This window comes from Pseudophryne corroboree, chromosome 6, assembly GCF_028390025.1.
Source record: "Pseudophryne corroboree isolate aPseCor3 chromosome 6, aPseCor3.hap2, whole genome shotgun sequence".
In the NCBI taxonomy this organism is placed as follows: domain Eukaryota; kingdom Metazoa; phylum Chordata; class Amphibia; order Anura; family Myobatrachidae; genus Pseudophryne; species Pseudophryne corroboree.
The window spans coordinates 588,660,708-588,678,978 of record NC_086449.1 but is presented as its reverse complement, the minus strand read 5'-3'; the positions used below and the strand labels follow the sequence as shown (position 1 = coordinate 588,678,978).

The following is an 18,271-nucleotide window of genomic DNA, read 5'->3' as shown; positions in this document are numbered from 1 at the left end:
ACTTGCGAGTGAGCCCACTGCGCGCTGTAATTTTTGAGACGACCGCCCACCGTCCCCGAGTCCGCTTGAGAAGCCCCAGCGTCATGCTGAGGCTTTTGTAGAAGCCGGGGAGGGCTTCTGATCCTGGGAAGGAGCTGCGTGTTGCTGTCTCTTCCCTCGACCTTTGCCTCGTGGCAAATATGAATAGCCCTTTGCTCTCTTATTTTTAAAGGAACGAAAGGGCTGCGGTTGAAAAGTCGGTGCCTTTTTCTGTTGGGGAGTGACTTGAGGTAGAAAGGTGGATTTCCCGGCTGTAGCCGTGGCCACCAAATCTGATAGACCGACTCCAAATAACTCCTCCCCCTTATACGGCAAAACTTCCATATGCCGTTTTGAATCCGCATCGCCTGTCCACTGTCGCGTCCATAAAGCTCTTCTGGCCGAAATGGACATAGCACTTACCCGTGATGCCAGTGTGCATATATCCCTCTGTGCATCACGCATATAAAGAAATGCATCCTTTATTTGTTCTAACGACAGTAGAATATTGTCCCTGTCCAGGGTATCAATATTTTCAATCAGGGATTCTGACCAAACTACCCCCGCACTGCCCATCCAGGCAGTTGCTACAGCTGGTCGTAGTATAACACCTGCATGTGTGTATATACTTTTTTGGATATTTTCCATCCTCCTATCTGATGGATCTTTAAGTGCGGCCGTCTCAGGAGAGGGTAACGCCACTTGTTTAGATAAGCGTGTTAGCGCCTTGTCCACCCTAGGAGGTGTTTCCCAGCGCTCCCTAACCTCTGGCGGGAAAGGGTATAATGCCAATAATTTCTTTGAAATTATCAGCTTTTTATCAGGGGCAACCCACGCTTCATTACACACGTCATTTAGTTCTTCTGATTCAGGAAAAACTATAGGTAGTTTTTTCATACCCCACATAATACCCTGTTTAGTGGTACCTGTAGTATCAGCTAAATGTAACGCCTCCTTCATTGCCAAAATCATATAACGTGTGGCCCTACTGGAAAATACGGTTGATTCGTCACCGTCACCACTGGAGTCATCGCCTGTGTCTGGGTCTGTGTCGACCGACTGAGGCAAAGGGCGTTTCACAGCCCCTGACGGTGTTTGAGTCGCCTGGACAGGCACTAATTGATTGTCCGGCCGTCTCATGTCGTCAAACGACTGCTTTAGCGTGTTGACACTATCCCGTAGTTCCATAAATAAAGGCATCCATTCTGGTGTCGACCCCCTAGGAGGTGACATCCCCATATTTGGCAATTGCTCCGCCTCCACACCAATATCGTCCTCATACATGTCGACACACACGTACCGACACACAGCAGACACACAGGGAATGCTCCTAATGAAGACAGGACCCACTAGCCCTTTGGGGAGACAGAGGGAGAGTTTGCCAGCACACACCAAAAGCGCTATATATATATCAGGGATAGCCTTATAATAAGTGCTCCCCTATAGCTGCTTTGTTATATAAAAATATCGCCATAAATTTGCCCCCCCTCTCTGTTTTACCCTGTTTCTGTAGTGCAGTGCAGGGGAGAGACCTGGGAGCCGTCCTGACCAGCGGAGCTGTGAGAGGAAATGGCGCCGTGTGCTGAGGAGATAGGCCCCGCCCCTTTTCCGGCGGGCTCGTCTCCCGCTATTTTGAGAAATCAGGCAGGGGTTAAATATCTCCATATAGCCTCTAGGGCTATATGTGAGGTATTTTTAGCCTTTATAGGTACTCATTTTGCCTCCCAGGGCGCCCCCCTCCCAGCGCCCTGCACCCTCAGTGACTGCCGTGTGAAGTGTGCTGAGAGGAAAATGGCGCACAGCTGCAGTGCTGTGCGCTACCTTTAGAAGACTGCAGGAGTCTTCAGCCGCCGATTCTGGACCTCTTCTGTCTTCAGCATCTGCAAGGGGGCCGGCGGCGCGGCTCCGGTGACCATCCAGGCTGTACCTGTGATCGTCCCTCTGGAGCTTGATGTCCAGTAGCCAAGAAGCCAATCCATCCTGCACGCAGGTGAGTTGACTCCTTCTCCCCTCAGTCCCTCGCTGCAGTGATCCTGTTGCCAGCAGGAATCACTGTAACATAAAAAACCTAGCTAAACTTTTTCTAAGCAGCTCTTTAGGAGAGCCACCTAGATTGCACCCTTCTCGGCCGGGCACAAAAATCTAACTGGAGTCTGGAGGAGGGTCATAGGGGGAGGAGCCAGTGCACACCACCTGATCGGAAAAGCTTTACTTTTTGTGCCCTGTCTCCTGCGGAGCCGCTATTCCCCATGGTCCTTTCAGGAACCCCAGCATCCACTAGGACGATAGAGAAATTGGGGAGGGGGTATGTATAATGTAATGTGCTGGGTGTAATATGGGGGAGGGGTGTGTGTATAATGTAATGTGCTGGGTGTAATATGGGGGAGGGGTGTGTGTATAATGTAATGTGCTGGGTGTAATATGGGGGAGGGGTGTGTGTATAATGTAATGTGCTGGGTGTAATATGGGGAAGGGGGTGTGTATGTATAATGTAATGTGCTGGGTGTAATATGGGGGAGGTGGTGTGTGTATAATGTTATGTGCTGGGAGTAATATGGGGGAGGGGGATGTGTATAATGCAGGGTTGCCTACCCTGAAACTACCCTCCTGTTGCCCCGCTAAACCACCGGGTCCTCCTGCTTTTTCTGTGCTGCCCGCAGAAAATGCGGACCGCGCATGTGTGAGTCACGGATGGCAGGGGGCGGAGCCTGCGCGGTGACGCCATTATCTGAATGTCCTTTTTATTTAAATGCCGAGATCCGCTCCCTACAACCCCGCCCACTGTGGCTCATTTAAATAACATGCTGCCCACATCATGAGTCGTCTGTGCAGGCCACGCCCCCGGCATTCCTGATCACGCATGTGCAAATTGCATTTTCGGGCGAGTCTAGCCAGGTGCGGGCCTGCATGGATGACGTCATGATGTGGGCGGCATGTTATTTAAAGACCGGTCACTGCAGGGGTAATTAATGTATGGTGAGATCCAGGAGAGATGTGGGAAGGTGTGAGAGTGAGATCTGAGAGCGGGGTTAGGGTGTGAGAGATGGGTGAGGGTGGGATCTGGGAGCTTGGTGAGGATGAGATGGAGGAACAGGGTGAGGGTGTAATCATGGAGCTGTGTGGTGACTGGGCTGGTGGTGTCTCAATAAGGTTCTGGGTAGTGGTGGCTGCATAGGAAAGAAGATGACTGGTGTCTCCAGCGCAGACTTGCCTACCCTCCTGCATTCAGCAGGAGGCTCACGTTTTTTACATGAGCCTCCAGCTGCCCTGGAAATCTTCCGGGTTCTCCCGGTTTTTCAATAGCTAGTGAAAGTACGGACTGTGCATGCGCCAGTCCGGAAGTGCCGGGGGAGGAGCCTGCTCGGGAGACGTCATGATGGGCGATGTCCTGTTACTCAAATGCCGGCCACCGCAGGGTTATGTGTAGCGGTGGCCGCATAGCAGTTCGCAGCAGCAGGGGAGTCCGTCTTTGCACCACAGAAGCAACGGCAACAGTGGCAGTGACGGCGGTCCCATCAGCAGCAGCACAGCAGTGGTGGCCTCTTTGAAATATAAGGTAAATAAACCTTTGGTGTGGCTGGGCTGCGGAGGGCAGGGCATGACAGGGCTTGGCTGGAGACAAAGAACATAGTGGGTGCTGAGTTTAAACTCCGCAGGTTACCAGCATTAGTCCCTTTGTTATTGTCCAATGACCTGCAAGTCCAAGTTGTCTAACATTTATCTCAGGGGGAGCACTGCTAGTGTCATAGTGTCAGTATTATAGGGATAGGGTCAGTGTCATAGTATAGAGTCAGTATTATAGGGATAGGGTCAGTGTCATAGTATAGGATCAGTATTATAGGGATAGGGTCAGTGTCATAGTATAGGGTCAGTATTATAGGGATAGGGTCAGAGTTATAGTATAGGGTTGTAGGGATAGGGTCAGAGTTATAGTATGAGGTCAGTGTTATAGGGATAGGGTCAGCGTTATAAGGATAGGGTCAGCGTTATAAGGATAGGGTCAGCGTTATAAGGATAGGGTCAGTGTTATAAGGATAGGGTCAGAGTTACAGGAATAGGGTCAGAGTTATAGTATGAGGTCAGAGTTATAGGGATAGGGTCAGTGTTATATGGATTAGGGTCAGGCTTGTCATGTTTTAGCAGGTCTGTTGTAAAAGCTAGGTTTAAATGCTGCCCCCTAAAAATCCATGTTTTAAGGATAGTCCTGCTTGAGCACAGGTGACCTTATAGGGGTTTTGTTTTTAGAGCAAATGTGATGTCATGCTCTGTTTTCATGAATATCCCTAAATATTGCTTGTTATGTCACCCCCTGCATCCATTTTATGTCAAATTGCTTTCCAATGGTTGTGTAGACTGATATGTTTACATTTTAAATGCTGGTGTGTTTTTGTTTTTTGTCTTTTTTATTATTATTTATTTCCAGTTATTGATACAGCGCTGGCCGTGCCCCCACTGTGCCGAAAATTGGAGACGTGGCTCACGATCGCGTCATCCACGTGAGGCCGTGGCTCTTTTCAAAAGACCACGCTCCCTTTTCGCCGCACCAGAAATCCCCCCTTCTATAATCCAAATGTTGGGAGGTATGGTACCATGACAAAACGCACACCAGCACGGGGAGCATATACAAACTCCACACAGTTAGGGTCATGGTAGGAATCAAACCCCTGTCCTCAGTGCTGTGAGGCAGCAATGCTAACCATTACATTGTCCATGATGCTCATTTTGAGGGTCGTTTGACATTGTTTAGGCTTGTCATGTGTTAGTAGGTCTGTTGTAAATGCTACAGTAGTTTTACTGTAATTGTTGCCCCCTGAAAATCCATGTTTTATGGCTATTGTGTCTCATATGGAGGCGGACATTTTGGGTGAGACAAAACAATTAAAATTTTATTTCCCCTATAGTCACCGGAGTGAGTGCCTGCCACTGAGGGACACACCCCTTAGGGGCAATAGATACGCCCATAGGTGGAGCTAGGCACACCCTTTGGGTGGAGCATGACACACTGCATCCTGCTTACACCTACTGTACAATCTCCCTGAAACTAGTTTTGAAAAGTAGGCAAGTATGCCCCAAGATTAAATCCTATTGGTTGGTTATGATGCTGTAAGAGTGTGGCCGTGCGGTGTAGTGCCTGCTGCCGTGCAGGTGTGACTCACTTCTTACCGCTAGTTCTCCTCAGCTTCCGGCCACGGAACCTCTTCAAACCGGGGACCACTCCAGTAACCTTGACGCGTCGATTCCGCCTTAACGACCAGACGGCTAGAGGAAGAGAAACACTGGTCACCAAGTATCAACTCTTTCCGCGGCGAGGAAGAGGACACACGGGGATGGCCGCGACCTTCACCGACTAGGTGAATGTTATCACTGGCCCTAAGGCCTCAGCCACCCAATTGTCACCTATTTGGCACTTGCGCACCAGGTGAAAGCGAGCCTCACTAGGCCTAGCGAGGACTCTCGAATCGGCACCCAACACAGACCAAGACAAACACACAGAGGGGTATACTCACACGGCCAAACTTGTCACCTTGCCTGTCGCGGGTCTCTGCTCCTGAAGAGAAATTGACAGCAGCCTCCCTACAAACTAGCGAATAGGCTAAACAACGAAACTGGCCTATTCTACTATGAAACTCTGAACAAATATAACTTGGCTAAACGGCTGCCACTGTCCTCAGCTAGCAGAGCATATACATTCAAGGAGACAACAGTTGTGACATACGACAGTGTGAGTTACCTTCACGCTGGTGTATTGAAGATCCTGCACGTCATGCCGACTAATCAATGCCTGTACTATACCCCCAGGCGCATGCGCAAATTGGGCGTCCTGTTGTGGACAGCCGTCCACTTCAGGTTTACGGGATGGTAGGGTATGTGGGGGCGGGACCTTCTCTCCACAACCTTCCCTGTCCCAAACGGAGAACAGAATGTGTGGGTCAGTCAGCCCTTCACTCCCAACCACAGGCCTCGAGCGAGCTACTGTACAGCCCACTCGCTGTGGGGACCAAGCCGGAAGGGCTCTGTACTATGCGTTCCCAACCGCGAAGACCCTATTATGCACCTGAGTCGGGGGAGTTCTGACGCTGCCCTGTATTGAGCCCAGACCTAATGCCTCCTGACAATGGAAATGTAATCTGGGCCTAATGCCAAGATTACTAATTCTGATTTCTCTAACGTCCTAAGTGGATGCTGGGGACTCCGTAAGGACCATGGGGATTAGCGGCTCCGCAGGAGACTGGGCACAACTATAAAGAAAGCTTTTAGACTACTGGTGTGCACTGGCTCCTCCCACTAAGACCCTCCTCCAGACTTCAGTTAGATTCTTGTGCCCGGCTGAGCTGGATGCACACTAGGGGCTCTCCTGAGCTCCTAGAAAGAAAGTATATTTAGGTTTTTTATTTTACAGTGAGATCTGCTGGCAACAGACACTGCAGCGAGGGACTAAGGGGAGAAGTAGCGAACCTACCTAACTGGTGGTAGTTTGGGCTTCTTAGGCTACTGGACACCATTAGCTCCAGAGGGATCGACCGCAGGACCCGACCTTGGTGTTCGTTCCCGGAGCCGCGCTGCCGTCCCCCTTACAGAGCCAGAAGCAACGAAGAGGTCCGGAAAATCGGCAGCAGAAGACTTCGGTCTTCACCAAGGTAGCGCACAGCACTGCAGCTGTGCGCCATTGCTCCTCATGTACACCTCACACTCCGGTCACTGATGGGTGCAGGGCGCTGGGGGGGGCGCCCTGAGGGCAATATATGACACCTTGGCTGGCAAATATACATCATATATAGTCCTAGAGGCTATATAGATGTAAAATTACCCCTGCCAGTATTCCAGAAAAAGCGGGAGAAAGTCAGCCGAAAAGGGGGCGGGGCTTCTCCCTCAGCACACTGGCGCCATTTTTCCCTCACAGTTCCGCTGGAAGGAAGCTCCCTGGCTCTCCCCTGCAGTCTGAACACTACAGAAGGGTAAAAAAGGGAGGGGGGGGGCACTAAATTTAGGCGCAGTATAGATAATATATATATATATATATATATGATATATATATAAAAAAGCAGCTATAAGGGAAAACACTCATTGATAGTGGGATCCCTGTGTTATATAGCGCTCTGGTGTGTGCTGGCATACTCTCTCTCTGTCTCCCCAAAGGGCTTTGTGGGGTCCTGTCCTCTGTCAGAGCATTCCCTGTGTGTTTGCGGTGTGTCGGTACGGCTGTGTCGACATTTTTGATGAGGAGGCTTATGTGGAGGCGGAACAAATGCCTGTAAACGTGATGTCACCCCCTGCGGGGTCGACACCTGAGTGGATGGTGCTGTGGAAGGACTTACGCGACAGTGTCGACTCCTTGCATAAAAGGTTTGACGACATACCTAATGTGGGACAGCCGGCTTCTCAGCCTGTGCCTGCCCAGGCGTCTCAAAAGCCATCGGGGCTCTAAAACGCCCGCTACCTCAGATGGCTGACACAGATGTCGACACGGATACTGATTCCAGTGTCGACGACGATGAGACTAATGTAACTTCCAGTAGGGCCACACGTTACATGATTGAGGCAATGAAAAATGTGTTGCACATTTCTGGTGTTACCCCCGGTACCACAAAAAAGGGTATAATGTTTGGAGAGAAAAAACTACCAGTAGCTTTTCCTCCATCTGAAGAGTTAAATGAAGTGTGTGAAGAAGCGTGGGCTTCCCCTGATAAAAAGCTGGTAATTTCTAAGAGGTTACTAATGGCGTACCCTTTCCCGCCAGAGGATAGGTCACGCTGGGAAACATCCCCTAGGGTGGATAAAGCGCTCACACGCTTGTCAAAGAAGGTGGCACTACCGTCTCCGGATACGGCCGCCCTGAAGGAATCTGCTGATAGAAAGCAGGAGGCTATCCTGAAATCTATATATACACACACAGGTGTTATACTGAGACCGGCTATTGCTTCAGCCTGGATGTGCAGTGCTGCTGCTGCGTGGTCAGATTCCCTGTCAGAAAATATAGATACCCTAGACAGGGACACTATATTGCTAAACGTAGAGCATATAAAAGACGCACTTTTATACATGAGGGATGCACAGAGGGATATTTGCCGGCTGGCATCCAAAATTAGTGCAATGTCCATTTCTGCCAGGAGAGGGTTATGGACTCGGCAGTGGACAGGAGATGCAGATTCCAAATGACACATGGAAGTTCTGCCTTATTAGGGTGAGGAGTTGTTCGGGGATGGTCTCTCGGACCTCGTTTCCACAGCAACAGCTGGGAAGTCTACATTTTTACCCCATGTTCCCTCACAACCAAAGAAAGCACCGTATTATCAGGTACAGTCCTTTCGGCCCAATAGGAGCAAGCGGGTTAAAGGCGCGTCCTTTCTGCCCAGAGGCAGAGGTAGGGGAAAGAAGCTGCAGCATACAGCCAGTTCCCAGGAGCAAAAGTCCTCCCCCGCTTCCTCTAAGTCCACAGCATGACGATGGGGCTTCACAGGCGGAGCCAGGTACGGTGGGGGCCCGTCTCAAAAACTTCAGCAATCAGTGTGCTCGCTCACGGGTGGATCCCTGGATCCTTCAAGTAGTATCTCAGGGGTACAAGCTGGAATTCGAGACGTCTCCCCCCCGCCGTTTCCTCAAATCTGCCTTGCCAACCACTCCCTCAGGCAGGGAGGCAGTGTTACAGGCAATTCACAAGCTGTATTCACAACAAGTGATAGTAAAGGTGCCCCTACTTCAACAAGGAAGGGGTTACTATTCCACAATGTTTGTGGTACCGAAACCGGACGGTTCGGTGAGACCCATTTTAAATTTGAAATCCTTGAATACATATATAAAAAAATTCAAGTTCAAGATGGAATCGCTCAGGGCGGTTATTGCAAGCCTGGACGAGGGGGATTACATGGTATCACTGGACATCAAGGATGCTTACCTAGATGTCCCCATTTACCATCCTCACCAGGAGTACCTCAGATTTGTGGTACAAGATTGTCATTACCAATTCCAGACGTTGCCGTTCGGTCTATCCACGGCTCCGAGGGTCTTTACCAAGGTAATGGCCGAAATGATGATACTCCTTCGAAAGAAGGGAGTTTTAATTATCCCGTACTTGGACGATCTCCTGATAAAGGCGAGGACCAGAGAGCAGTTGTTGGTAGGGGTAGCACTATCTCGGGAAGTGCTACAACAGCACGGCTGGATTCTAAACATTCCAAAGTCACAGCTGGTCCCTACGACACGTCTGCTGTTCCTAGGGATGGTTCTGGACACAGAACAGAGAAAAGTGTTTCTCCCGGAGGAGAAGGCCAAGGAGCTGTCATCTCTAGTCAGAGGCCTCCTAAAGCCAAAACAGGTGTCGGTGCATCACTGCACGCGGATCCTGGGAAAAATGGTAGCTTCCTACGAAGCGATTCCATTCGGCAGGTTTCATGCAAGAACCTTTCAGTGGGACCTGTTGGACAAGTGGTCCGGATCGCATCTTCAGATGCATCGTCTGATAACCCTGTCTCCGAGGACAAGGGTGTCTCTGCTGTGGTGGCTGCAGAGTGCTCATCTTCAAGAGGGCCGCAGATTCGGCATACAGGACTGGGTTCTGGTGACCACGGATGCCAGCCTTTGAGGCTGGGGAGCAGTCACACAGGGAAGAAACTTCCAAGGACTATGGTCAAGTCAGGAGACTTCCCTGCACATAAATATTCTGGAACTGAGGGCCATTTACAATGCCCTAAGTCAGGCAAAACCCCTGCTTCAAAACCAGCCGGTACTGATCCAGTCAGACAACATCACGGCGGTCGCCCATGTAAATCGACAGCGCGGCACGAGAAGCAGGACGGCAATGGCAGAAGCCACAAGGATTCTCCGATGGGCGGAAAATCACGTGTTAGCACTGTCAGCAGTGTTCATTCCGGGAGTGGACAACTGGGAAGCAGACTTCCTCAGCAGGCACGACCTCCACCCGGGAGAGTGGGGACTTCATCCAGAAGTCTTTCAAATGATTGTAAACCGGTGGAAAAAGCCACAGGTGGACATGATGGCGTCCCGCCTAAACAAAAAGCTAGAAAAATATTGCGCCAGGTCGAGAGACCCGCAGGCGATAGCTGTGGACGCTCTAGTAACACCGTGGGTGTACCGATCGGTTTATGTGTTCCCTCCTCTTCCTCTCATACCAAAGGTATTGAGGATAATAAGGAGAAGAGGAGTAAGAACTATGGGGGTAATTCCAAGTTGATCGCAGCAGGAAATTTTTTAGCAGTTGGGCAAAACCATGTGCACAGCAGGTGTGGCAGATATAACATGTGCAGAAAGAGTTAGATTTGGGTGGGTTATATTATTTCTGTGCAGGGTAAATACTGGCTGCTTTATTTTTACACTGCAAATTAGATTGCAGATTGAACACACCACACCCAAATCTAACTCTCTCTGCACATGTTATATCTGCCTCCCCTGCAGTGCACATGGTTTTGGCCAATTGCTAACAGAATTCCTGCTGCGATCAACTTGGAATTACCCCCTATACTCATTGTTCCGGATTGGCCAAGAAGAGCTTGGTACCCGGAACTTCAAGAAATGATGTCAGAGGACCCATGGCCTCTACCGCTCAGACAAGACCTGCTGCAGCAGGGGCCCTGTCTGTTCCAAGACTTACCGCGGCTGCGTTTGACGGCATGGCGGTTGAACACCGGATCCTGAAGGAAAAGGGCATTCCGGAGGAAGTCATTCCTACGCTGATTAAAGCTAGGAAAGAAGTAACCGCAAACCATTATCACCGCATATGGCGAAAATATGTTGCGTGGTGTGAGGCTAGGAAGGCCCCAACGGAGGAATTTCAGCTGGGCCGTTTCCTGCACTTCCTACAGTCAGGGGTGACTATGGGCCCTAAATTGGGTTCCATTAAGGTCCAGATTTCGGCTCTATCGATTTTCTTCCAGAGAGAACTGGCTTCACTACCTGAAGTTCAGACTTTTGTTAAGGGAGTGCTGCATATTCGGCCCCCTTTTGTGCCTCCAGTGGCACCTTGGGATCTCAACGTGGTGTTGGATTTCCTAAAGTCACATTGGTTTGAGCCACTGAAAACCGTGGATTTGAAATATCTCACGTGGAAAGTGGTCATGTTGTTGGCCTTGGCTTCGGCCAGGCGTGTATCAGAATTGGCGGTTTTGTCATGTAAAAGCCCTTATCTGATTTTCCATATGGATAGGGCAGAATTGAGGACTCGTCTCCAGTTTCTCCCCAAAGTGGTATCCGCTTTTCATCTGAACCAACCTATCGTGGTGCCTGCGGCTACAAATGACTTGGAGTCTTCCAAGTTGTTGGATGTAGTCAGGGCCCTAAAAATCTATGTTTCCAGGACAGCTGGAGTCAGAAAGACTGACTCGCTCTTTATCCTGTATGCGCCCAACAAGTTGGGTGCACCTGCTTCAAAGCAGACTATTGCTCGCTGGATCTGTAGTACGATTCAGCTTGCACATTCTGCGGCTGGACTGCCGCATCCTAAATCAGTAAAAGCCCATTCCACGAGGAAGGTGGGCTCTTCTTGGGCGGCTGCCCAAGGGGTCTCGGCTCTTTAACTTTGCCGAGCAGCTACTTGGTCGGGGTCAAACACGTTTGCTAAATTCTACAAGTTTGACACCCTGGCTGAGGAGGACCTTGAGTTTGCTCATTCGGTGCTGCAGAGTCATCCGCACTCTCCAGCCCGTTTGGGAGCTTTGGTATAATCCCCATGGTCCTTACGGAGTCCCCAGCATCCACTTAGGACGTTAGAGAAAATAAGAATTTACTCACCGGTAATTCTATTTCTCATAGTCCGTAGTGGATGCTGGGCGCCCATCCCAAGTGCGGATTGTCTGCAATACTTGTATATAGTTATTGCTTAACTAAAGGGTTATTGTTGAGCCATCTGTTGAGAGGCTCAGTTGTTATCATACTGTTAACTGGGTATTGTATCACGAGTTATACGGTGTGATTGGTGTGGCTGGTATGAGTCTTACCCGGGATTCAAAATCCTTCCTTATTGTGTCAGCTCTTCCGGGCACAGTATCCTAACTGAAGTCTGGAGGAGGGTCTTAGTGGGAGGAGCCAGTGCACACCAGTAGTCTAAAAGCTTTCTTTATAGTTGTGCCCAGTCTCCTGCAGAGCCGCTAATCCCCATGGTCCTTACGGAGTCCCCAGCATCCACTACGGACTATGAGAAATAGAATTACCGGTGAGTAAATTCCTATTTTAGCCCCTCCTTTTTGTGCTACTATCTTACCCTGCCTGCCTATCGATGGGAGTGTAACCTTGGCCTAATGCCAAGATTACTATTATACATGTAGTGCCCCCCCTTCTTCTAACTGCTGCTCAGGCCTATTGCCTGTCTTTTGCCACAGGCCTAATGCCTGACAATCCCGGTGACAATCTAGGGAGGGGAAAACCTAAATGAATGAAATGAGGGCCCAAGGCCTCCTACCCGTCTCGGTGGGAGAGGCTGCAGTGGGGAGCTTCGTCAGCTCTTTTGCTTCCCTCACACCGCAGCACCTTCCGCCGGTCCTCTGCAGCTGGGCTCCGGGCTCCGCCTCTTCGGTCCTCTTGGCCACCGCCTCTTCTTTCTTCTGATGTGGGGTCTTCCTCCCCCGCCGGATCTTCTCCCGCCACCGCGTCTTCTGCCGCCGCCACTCATTCTGCTTCTTCTGGAGCTCTTCTCGGCTCCGGTGCTCAACTGAACTCCGCTGCCGCTCAGCGCCTAATATAAGATGCTGGGAGGAGGAGGAGCAATGATGCGGCAGGCTCCCATTGGTCCGCCGCGACGAGCACTGATTGACCCGCCGCGGCGGCTTCCTTTTGGACTCCAATCCGCGATCCAGGATTGGCTCGCGATTGGCGCCAAGTTCAAATCCCAGGGCGCTGATTGGAGGAACCCGGATCCTTTCAGATCCAAGCTCCTCCGTGGTCGCACCCCGTCGCCGTCCCGCCGCCTGCCGCACCCCGACGCGGAGACCAGCCGCCTGCCTCACATTGCAGTCTTGTCCTTTGACCTATTATAAGGACTTGTTTTTTTCAGTGTTCAGTCGCAGCCAACTGGCACTCATCTACTCCTGCAACAATATCTTGGTAATCTGCTGCTCCTATAATTATTTACAAGGGCTGAATTAATGCTAGTGATTTTAACCAACCTGTTGCATCCCATGGTTCAAACTTTGTTTCCTAGCAATGATGCAGTTTTTCAGAGATGTTCAGTCGTGGTTTCAGGAGCATGAAGATGAATTACAACATTTACTCCAGGCAGCAAAATCACCAGACTTTTTATTTTCAGAGAGAAGAGTGAGAAGCAGATTCCCTCCTCCATCAGCTCCCAGGCAACATGAAGATGTCCTTAATGAAGAGTTGTACAACATTCTACTAGATACCATTCAGAACTTTTGAGTCTATTTCAGAGGTTCCCAAACTCGGTCCTCAAGGCACCCTAATCAGGTTTTAAAGGTATCAATGCTTGAGCACAGGTGACTTAATTAATACCTCAGTCAGTTTAATTCAACTATCTGTGCTCAGCCATGAATATCCTTTAAACCTGGACTCCCTGACATATCTATAATAGGTGCAGTGCACTTGGTCCTCTAAGCTCAGGCGGCCCACACTGCATATGCTGCACCCATTTCTTTTATACTCTTTCAGCAGTCGGCAGCAGCAACAGATCACAAATCTCTGGGAAAATGGTGCACCGCCCATTTTCCCGGTAATTTGCACATTCGCAGTGGAGAAATTGCTGGGAAAATGGTTGACGCACATATTTTTGGAGATTTGCACAGATGAGGGCTGCACACGGGCCTCCTTCTCTCTAAAAACGCTGCCCAGACTCTTAGGGTACCTTAAGGTCCAACTTTGGAAACCACTGGACTATTTCATGAAAGATTCAAGCTATATTACAGCACCAACTCCATCTTAAAAAAAATTATGTATGTCAGAGGTTCTCAAATGCGGTCCTCAGGGCACCTCAACAGTCCAGGTTTCAAGTATATCCATGACTTAGCACAGATGGTAAATCAAATTGACTGAGGTACTAATTAAGTCACCTGTGGCCATTGGCATAGCAATCATTGGTGCAGGGGGTGTGGCTGCTACGGGGCCCGACCAGTCTTCCCAGGACCCTTCTCCCCCAGCGGGCCCCTGCACCCAGTAATGTTGCACCATGCCTGGCCTGCTGGGAGTGATTGCCATCCATGGGCCAAGCTTGTCGCTTGTACATAGCAAGTGTTGCTATGGGGCCCACACCGACATTGGGCCTAATTCAGATCTGATCGCTAGGATGCGTTTTTTGCATCCCTGCGATCAGGTAGTCGCCGCCTACAGGGGCGGGGAATGCTGTGCAGGTGTGTGATCACATGTGCAGGAGAGCTGCACAAACAGAAGTTGGTGCACTCTCTGCACAGACCAGGACTTACTCTTCCAGTGCGATGATCGGGGCCGAAGCTAACGTCAGAAACCCTCCCTTCAAACGCCTGGTCCCTCCTGCGTTTCTCTGGGCACTCCTTAAAAACGGTCAGTGCCACCCACAAACGGCCTCTTCATGTCAGTCACCTTGTGATCGCCCATGCGATTGCTTTTCTCGCACCATCCCGTTGCTGCCTGCCGATTCCTGTCGCTGCGGACCAACGCACCTGTGCATTGCGGTGCATAAGAATGCGCAGTTCAGACCTGATTGCAAGCTGTACAAAAACACAGCCTAGCGATCAGGTCTGAATTAGTCCCTTTGTTTCGTCCCTGCCTGTGACCAAGCATGGATATATTAAAAGCTGGACAGTTGGGGTGCTTTGAGGACCGTGTGTGAGAACCTCTGTGCTTTCACAACCGTTTCAATTTTTCTGTCCACCCTTTGGATGCAATAACTAGATATGTTTTGTACCTTGTGCTCATAACATATGTTAAAGTTACTCTTTATTGAGAAAGCAATGAGAATGACATGTTACAGTTTTTCTCTGAGGTATAAAACACAATACCGGACGCAAAAACATTAACACCACTCCAGAGGTCCACTTCCCCTCCCAATCTCATTTTCTCTATACAATGAGACCGTTATTAAAGCACTTTTCCTCTCAACACCCCCAACTGTCTTTCCTAAAGCAGTGCTGACACATTGTGTGTGCCTGTGCGCGTCGTGATTTCCTGGTTACTCTGTTACCATGACAACAGCTGGGAGCAGTGTAATGAATAGGAATTCAGCAACACATGCCAACACATATACATTGCACGTGTGCACACATAGAGCATCACAGGCAGTCATTACACCCACACCATCCAACGACGCAGGCACATCCTGGCTGCAGCTTTCTTTTCTCACTCGTTGTATATAATAGAGGTCTTATGTTATATATAGAGGTCCTATGTTTTATATATATATATATATATATATATATATAGAGAGAGAGAGAGAGAGAGAGAGAACTTATCTTATGTAGAAGTCTTATGTTTTATATAATGGGCTTATTTTATATAACGGTCTTATATGGAAATCATATATAGACGTCGTATGTTCTGGAGAGCTCTTATCTTATTTATGAAGGTCTTGTGTTAAGAGAGGGTTTTTGATAGAGGGCTTATTTTATAGAAATGTCTTTCAATGAACCAGGACATCTTTAATGTATGGATGGGGGTAGAAGGGACGGGGAACCAGGGGATTATTGTGGTGGAGGGTGGGTTATAATTAATGATTGTGAGAGAAGGGAACCCAGGCACTGGGGACACAGACAGTTCAACCTAACGTCACCCTCCCTCTGGGAAAAAGGAAACCCTATGTGAATGTATGTGTGTGTGTTTGTGCGTGTGTGTGTGTGTTTCTTAAGGCAGGGACCGTTCCAAATGTGACAGAGGTAAAGAGACAGACTACAGAGGGGTGAGTGTAGCAGACTGCACCACCGAGGGAGGGAGGATAGAAAGAGAAGGAAGCTAGACGGGAGGCATAAGAAAAAGGAAGGTAAGAGAAAACATATACAGGTTGGATAGAAAGAGATCATGATCACAGGGAAAAGGAAAATCATTTGAGTTGATGTCGGACCAGCGTGAGTGCACATATGGAGCTGCTGAGAGGTAAGGCTGCAAGAGGAGACGCAAAATAATCACGTGCTTTGAAGAAAATAGACAAAAAGACAGATGTATGGGGAAGCAAATAAGAAATGACATAAGGCATAGAGGAAAATGATTGCAAATGACAAGGAGGTGGGGGGTGAGGAATGACAGCAGAGTGACAGCAGACGTGCTGGTGCTACGGAAGAGGGCTGCTGCTGAGAGCTACACATGCACAGGAACAAGGGGCAGTAAATCAGGTGAGGAAATGGAAGCAGAAGGGAATTCTCTCCTCGTCACTACTTAGGAGAGATAGGGACTCCCAGCTGCCCACTGCACCCCTCGCACAATCTACTGCTTTCACTGGTGCCTGCTGATTCTACAGCTTGTGGGTGGACTGTAGATGAGGTTTCTGGTGCCTGTAAGGAGCTACCAGCCTCCCCAGCGGGCATTGAATAGGATGTTGCATGTCCCTTGGAGTGTGCCACCAACATCACAAGCTGGAGCCGCAGTCGTTTATTGAGACAAGAACACAGCCCGGGGAGGCTCACATCTTCACCAGCCAAATCTGGGGGAGGGAGTTGTAGGAAGGAGGAAGACAGACTGTCAGCTCAGTGTACCAGGCTACAAAAGGCTGGCACCATTCTGTCTGCCTGTCTCCTGCAGAGCCTTGCTTCCAATCATAAGGCTACCCTACAACCTCAGGTACCAGGGAACCTCTGCAAAGGGAGGGGCAATGGGATAAGAGGTGATATCACTGGGGACACGATAAGAGGTGAGTTTCATATGTAACAGGATGAGAAAGGAGAATTACTTATGTCTTATGCATCCATGCTTTTATACATGTAGAAGAAGCTCTGCGCACACACACACACACACACACACACACACACACACACACACACACACACACGTACGTGAGTGTGTGTACAGATAGATGAAAGATTTTAAAGTTAATGACATTGTATTTAATATATGAGTGCATAGATAATTAGATATGTCTGTATGTGTATCTTCGTGTGTCCATAATATTACAGCATAAAGCCAGATTGCATCCTCACTGTGCGGTTTGTATTCTGTACATATGATGTACCTCCCTGTTGCTTGTACACTGTTGCTAACGCATGTGCTAAGGATGTTGTGTCTAATATAGGATATAAGCAGTATTCGCTGTGTGAATAAGACATGCATATTCCCATCTGTTGGAATAGGAACTAGAATTTAAAATGTAATTTTACTCAGTTTTTTATAGAATTCAGCATTCATCTTAGTGAACTGTCATTATTGGAACCAATGTATAACTATATCTTTATTCCATGGACCTTTCTATACAGAACCCTATAGCTTGTTCTAGCTTGTATGACTGTGGTTATGAACATGAAATCATAGGGCATAGTACGCATTGCACATTAGAGTTACTAGCCTTTAGCTGCATTCCGGAACTTTGAATCAACAGTGCAGCTTCTCTGCAACCATGTACAACTTAATGTGCTTTAGTATACCCTAATATGTCAGCACAAGGCTCATATCTGCACTGCAATGTAATATACATTTTCAAATAATTTATACATATTTAATACATAGTTTGCTATTAGACGTAACTAGCTGTTAGTTTTAATAAGTCACATTATTGCAAGTTGTCTTTATATAAGTTACACCTGGTTGTTATGGTTCAAAAACGACTAATGTCCAAAAATACTGTGCTGTGTACAATTCTTCCTCACTTTAAAAGTAAAAAGAAAAGTGGCAAATATTATTTACATAAAGTATATTGATTAAGTATAGTGATTAACTACTATATATATATACATATATATATATGTGTGTGTATCTATCTATATATATATATATATATATATATATATATATACCTTAACTATTGTTTCTCGTAGTTAGCACGCTTAACAAGATTATTTGCAAAATCTGATCAAACAAAATGTAGGGTTGTCTGTAAATCAAGGCCAAGATCTGTGTTGTGTAAGTAGGTCCTTAAGTCTAGACTAGTGGTTCTCAAACTCGGTCCTCAGGACCCCACACAGTGCATGTTTTGCAGGTAACCCAGCAAGTGCACAGGTGTATTAATTACTCACAGACACATTTTAAAAGGTCCACAGGTGGAGCAAATAATTTCACTTGTGATTCTGTGAGGAGACCTGCAAAACATGCACTGTGTGGGGTCCTGAGGACCGAGTTTGAGAACCTGTGGTCTAGACTGATTTATATTTAACTAGGTGAATCGTTAAATAATCAGGTGCAG

The 18,271-nt window shown here is 48.4% G+C and overlaps 1 protein-coding gene and 1 long non-coding RNA gene across 5 annotated transcripts in view; one reads left to right on the top strand and one right to left on the bottom strand.

Annotated features, from left to right (window-relative positions):
* LOC134933038 (uncharacterized) overlaps positions 1-18,271 on the bottom strand; it is a 64,390-nt gene that overhangs the window by 17,500 nt on the left and 28,619 nt on the right. The window lies entirely within an intron of this gene.
* The window catches only part of PRR7 (proline rich 7, synaptic), a 111,563-nt gene continuing 108,956 nt past the window's right edge, over positions 15,665-18,271 (top strand). The window contains exon 1 of one of the 4 annotated variants that reach the window (XM_063927981.1): positions 15,665-15,925. The gene's annotated coding sequence lies outside the window, so the exon portion shown is untranslated. The other 3 variants (XM_063927980.1, XM_063927982.1, XM_063927979.1) reach the window with 3 other exon arrangements.